This window comes from Setaria italica, chromosome I (genome assembly GCF_000263155.2).
Source record: "Setaria italica strain Yugu1 chromosome I, Setaria_italica_v2.0, whole genome shotgun sequence".
NCBI classification, from domain to species: domain Eukaryota; kingdom Viridiplantae; phylum Streptophyta; class Magnoliopsida; order Poales; family Poaceae; genus Setaria; species Setaria italica.
In genome coordinates, this window is record NC_028450.1 from 18,277,812 (window position 1) to 18,283,721 (window position 5,910).

At 42.1% G+C, this 5,910-nt stretch overlaps 1 long non-coding RNA gene across 2 annotated transcripts; it reads right to left on the reverse strand.

Annotated features, from left to right (window-relative positions):
• Positions 1–1,324: 1,324 nt before the first annotated feature.
• On the reverse strand, positions 1,325–5,280 carry LOC101775167. 2 transcript variants are annotated; one of them, XR_214481.3, is made up of 4 exons: positions 4,593–5,280; positions 3,669–3,724; positions 1,676–3,407; positions 1,325–1,599 (listed from the first exon to the last, which is right to left on the reverse strand). It is a non-coding gene; the product is annotated as an uncharacterized LOC101775167 (long non-coding RNA). The 2 variants fall into 2 exon arrangements; XR_002679005.1 differs by lacking the exon at positions 3,669–3,724.
• Positions 5,281–5,910: the final 630 nt, after the last annotated feature.

Genomic DNA, 5,910 nt, shown 5'->3' on the forward strand with positions numbered 1-5,910 from the left:
TCTCTTTGTTGAGGATGGTTATCTCCGGCGTTGGGATGGAACCGTTAAGGATGCCAAGTATGGCACACCGTGGTTGAGAGTTGACCAGGTATCCTAGAACTTGCTGATCTTGTGCCAGCCACACTTCATACGCTAGGTCGGAGACCATCACCTTGGTCTCTTTGTTGAGGATGGTTATCTCCGGCGTTGGGATGGAACCGTTAAGGATGCCAAGTAGGTGGACACCGTTGATTGAAGGGAGGACCTGCGCCTTCCATAGGAGGAAGTGGTCGCAGGTATGCTTCTCAGAAACTTGAGGGCCAAGGTGGGATGAGGAGGAGTTGGAGCTAGACGCCATGGCAATAGATGTATCTAAGGAAGAGCTCTGATTACCATGTAAGATTGCACAACAACTATGTTAACGTGGCTGCCTACCTTGGCACGCCTACGGCTTCATGTTGATTATATAGGGAATTCCCCAACAGATTACATGAAGTTTGAATACAACTTGTGATACAAGGCATGTCGGTTTAAAGAGATCAATCTATACATGAATCTATCCAACAATTCTATCTCTAACCGACACACACAAGTATCCAGCTTGGACACATTCATATGACATGATTACACAAGACTTGTTACAGCACATAATATCCTTTAACAGTAGAAACAATAAAAAGTAATTGAAAAGTGAGTGGCGATCATTGGGCTGTGACATAGCTATTGTAATCATCATTCCGCTACAGTTCAAAAAAGAACTCGTATATGCAAGAAAATTAATGGAGGGGAAGCCAGAATTCAGATCTCTCACATTTGTTTTATCCCTGATTTTGGGGTTAATTCGTTTCTGTACGTAGGTCCGCAGCACACTTCAATTCAATTCATGCCCCACACGAAGAGGCAGTGAGATCATCCACCTGTCGGAAGACTCTGCCGCCGCCGCCACCACCATGTGGTCATCTTCGCCGCCACCGCTATTCAGTACTTCCGTACCCGAGTCAACCTCGGACGCGCACCGAGCAGCCCCTCGCGCCCGCACCCAGGTCCGAGTTTTTCTTGCTCGGACTCCGCGTTCGGTCCACCGTCCGCATCCCGGTTTTTTTTTTCCATCGATCGTGAGGCACGCAGATGCGTTTTTTCCTGAGACGTGTGACGGAGGTTTCTCAAATTTTCTTGCGCTCGATCAATTCATACTTGATCCATTTGTTGAATAAGGAGCACTACTATGCGTTTGTGATCCGATCATAAAGGTTACAAGTCGTGATTTATTTCAAGTGTCTTTGTTGTAAGACAGTGCGTTCACCAGACGTTTAATATACGAGGCAAATGAGTATTTGAAAAGATGTATGAGGCAAGATTTCAAGTGATAGATATCACTGCTCGGCAGTAGAACTGCGTCCATCACAATTGAGTGCAGCTAATTTGTTCAAGATAATATGGTCAACAAGGGCAACATGTAGATACAGGGACACAAATCTCATTAGAATACACTATATTTGTGATCAATATTCCTATGAAAAAGGGGATGAAACTGAACAAGCTCGTCAGGCAACTTGTTGACACTGTTTTCTGATTGAAAAGGTAATGCAGCATCTCAGCCCTCATCTCTGCTGATCGAGCCTGCAAAAAACCATAATTATAATAATGAAACAGGAAAAATAGGACGAACAGATGAAACCAACATACTCTGGCTTACCGGATCTCTAGGAGTCTTTAGGGAGCCATGGCCTTCTCCATCAAATGAACTGAAGATCTAGACCATTTCTAAATCAAAGTACACAGGTCCGAAAGTCTTTACCACACCTGAGATACCTTTATTTAATGAAAAAGCAAATGATCCCTGGGAATAAAATTGTTGGATATATCAATCTAAACAACCAAACCAACATATGATACTAGAATTGGTGCAAATTTTAGACATGTAGGTGCAGATGCAATAGTACTCAGTATACTGTGAGTTGATCAAATTATACCATCTCAGAACATTATCTTCTTTACTAGTGTGAAGGCAACTAAAATAGCAGTCTTAACCTTCTTAGGCAGCCTATTAACTGAAGAGCCTAGTTTAGAATCTTAAGACAATCGACACTAATTTGTAAACTGAACTAGAATGACCTCAGCAAGCTAGGTAACTGTTAGAATCTCTATATAACTAGAAGCTGCAGCCTTGAGATCAATCGTGGATCGGTTTAATCCATCCAAACATATAAAGAAAAAAAACTGATCAGTGTGAGCTAGATATTGATGCCATACGATGATGCACGGGAATTATGCTTTATCACAAATATCATACTGTCCTGGGTAAGTGGCAAAAACAAGGAGACTAACAACCAAAACCTCTGCATGCTGAATATGATATCGCTTAAGAAACACATGTCATGGGTTATGGGCATTTTTCTTCATAGGAGGCTAAAACATTGGGCCAGCCAAACAACATATATTTGCTAAATATGATTGGCACGATAAAAGGCATAAAAGATAAATCTGGTGTCAAATAAGTGGCATAAAAGATAAACCTGGTGTCAAATAAGTGAGGTAATTTTCTCTAGTGTCATATAGGGAATAAAGATTAGTTCCGATGTCATATAAGGAATTCTTTCAATTAAGTTTGAATGTCATTGGGTAGCATCATTGAGCAAGGCTTCAAATTGTTAGATGTTCCTTATTGTGCATAATTTAATTACATTCGTGAGGAAAGCAAGGGAGATGACAGGTAGAACCAAAGCTCCGGTGGCATCAGTGAGGCATTCATTCTGGTAAAGTGGTAATCGAAGTTGATGTCGAGTGTGAGCTGATCATTGGCATGCCAGCCGGTGATACATTGGAATATCCTTGACCTGAAAAGAAAATGACAACACTACTGTTAGAGATTCTAAGAGTCTTTACAGCTGAAAATTCTAAGAGTCTTTACAACTGAAACTGCAATTACTAAAAAAGCATTCTTTAATTCAGGTGATATACCCAATAGTAAACACCATAAAATTCAGATGATCTATTATGCTTTCATACCCACAGCCAACGTATCCTGCATATGGTTAGTATTTCATAACTGTTGATCATTTTCATCTATCTTTTAGATCCCAAGACCCAAGTTTTTCCATTCGTAATAGATGCTCTTTATTGCTCCTACGTTCCAAAACAGAAATGTATTGCTATTGGACAAAGTACTTATGATCGGACAGTGAATATTTGGTGCACCAAACACTGGGATCACCACAAAATAGTGCATAAAGAATAACAAAGTATTCAAATTTCGATCCAGACCACTATTTTGTTTGCAAATACTTCTGAACAGAATAGTAAAGATTTCAAATTTAGCTCCTTGAAACAGGCCATGTTTTGTTGGGGCATTCATGACACATTGTTTGCCATCTGCTTGTCACCTCCAGCTTTGTCGGTCAGCATGGGCGTCAGCAGCAGGATCAATCCTGAAATGTGTATAAGGACGACCGGTAAGAAAAGAGTAGCGCCACTAATTCATTAATTCCAGTATCGAAAAGGACCAGAATAAATAACATGGGCCTGAAGCCACTGAACAGCATTTTCATTTATAATGGAACAAAACGTCAGCATACTATACAAGGGGAACCATGACTATAATGATGTTGGACATAAAATAATTTGGTAAGAAATGATTCATAAATGTAGAACCACTGAAAGTTCCAAATTGGCCGAACAGTCAAAAATACCTTTGTCAAAGGAACGGCCAACGATTGAAACAGAAAAACCTTTAGCATACACTCATCTGCAAGAAAATTGGATGTACTGATTTTTTAGTCAATGTAAAGTTAAAAGTACAGATAATATTTTGCCACCCACCAACCCAAACTACAAGCTTTGTAGCTAGTTATTGTGATTAAAAATTTTCCTGGTATCAGCAGCCAGATGTGAGAATGCATGATGTCATAGGTAGAGTACTACACACATATTAGCACAATAACCAGCAAGCATCATCTGTATAGGCTTTAACACCACATCAGCAGTTCTGCCATAGAAAGGTTAGGAGTGTCTGTTTCTTATACACTAATATAGAACAAATATAATTTCTACATTACTAGGAGATTTCATCAGAGCAGTGCAATTGGACTAGCGAGGATGTATACAGGTCTAAGAAAACATAAGTAAACATCTACTACCTCCGTCCCAAATTACTATTCGTTTTGACTTTTTTTAGATACAAAACTTTTGATATGGATCTAGATGTACGTATGTCTAGACACGTAGGAAAAGCTATGTATCTAGAAAAGCCAAAATGAATAGTAATTTGGGACGGAGGGAGTAGGTTGTATTGTATCACTAGCAGCATAATAGAACATCTAGTTTTAATCAATAAATTCAGACTAAGAAAAATAGAAGTTCAAACCAAATACTCTGTCTAGCTCAGTTGACATTTACAGGTTATAGAAACAAGAATCCAATCATGCGGATCACAAATTCACGATACAAGCTTTGGGACCAACCCATAGTGCAGATTCTCAAGGGACCAACACAAAATCGACCAATCGAATTCTTCACTGAACCGCACACATGTATGCAGTCCAATTAAAGATCGAGCTGTGAGCCTGTGACGGAGAGGAAAAGGGGAAGGGGACTGTGCAGTCTATCGATCTTACCACTGTTTAAGACGACAAGCAGCCCGATGAGGAGATCGGGAGCTGCCGGACAAGCCCTCACCGGATCCATGCAAGATCCAGCCGTGGACCTGCGGGACCTCCAGCCTGACGAGCTTGGGACGGAGGGGCTGTGGGCAGCAGAGACGCCGGAGGCGAGCTTGCGGCGGAGATGGGCTTGAGCGGGGGTGTCGGCTCACGCAGTGGAAGCCACGCTTGAGCGGAGGAGGACCTCGTGTGGAGAACGACGAATCGGCACGGACTGGCTCGAATTGGCCGGCAGCACTTGGACTCGGGAGACGAACGGGCGGAGGCGCTCGACCTCTCTTCTCCAGCATGCGTCCGCCGCAAATGGACCGTGGGATAGGCCTGCTCTACACGAGCAGAGGTCGAGGCGGCGCGGATCACCGAAGGAGTGGCCAAGCAGAGGCCGCGCATGATGGCGCATTGGCGCTCCTCCTCCGATGTGAGATAGAGGGCCGGCGCTGGATCCGCCGTGTCAGGAGTTGACAAACGCCAAGGGGAAAAGAAGAACGACTTCGTAAGATTCAGAACAAGAGGAGAAGAACAGGAACGGAATTGGCAAGGAGCAGTAGCTGCAATCTTTACTGATGAAGATCCAAGAGATAGTAGCTAGGGAGAAGACGAACGAATGCTACTACTACTCTACCAGCTACTAAGGTTCTGATACAAATTCTTCGATGCATATGACAGCAGCTAAATAGCATGGACCGGTCAATTAAGTAAGTATAATATTTAATTAACTAAGCATTGTTTATGGTCTGAAAATAGTGATCAGCAAACGCATTAGGCGCGATGAAGTGTTGTGTTGTGTTTGATGACAGTCCTCCAATGTACGATGGACGGTTCTCACGTAGTCGCTGAAGCGTTACGATGGCTGCCGACTTCCTCTTATGAAGCTTAACTAACGAACTGAATGTTGCTGCTCTTGACAATGCCCGCTCCTTAAGATCCTTGTCCTTAAGGATGAAATGAAGGAAAAATTTTGCTTATGACGGTAGCATCTTCCCAAGTAGCTTCAGATTCTAGTAAATTGAACCAATGAATGAGCCATTACACAACTGGTTCATTATTCATGGGGATCATCCTTCTCTGGAGAATAGCTTGTGGAGCAACTGTGTTGGTGCCCTTGTCATTAATTAAAGGTAGCTATAGTCTAGAAACTACTTTTGAACCCAAATGTTTCTTCAGCTGACTAACATGGAAAACATCATGTAACTGACAGCCCTCTGAAAGTAGTATGTTGTAGGTTGATTTGCCAATTCTTGCTAGAACTTTGAAGGGACCATAGTATTTAGAA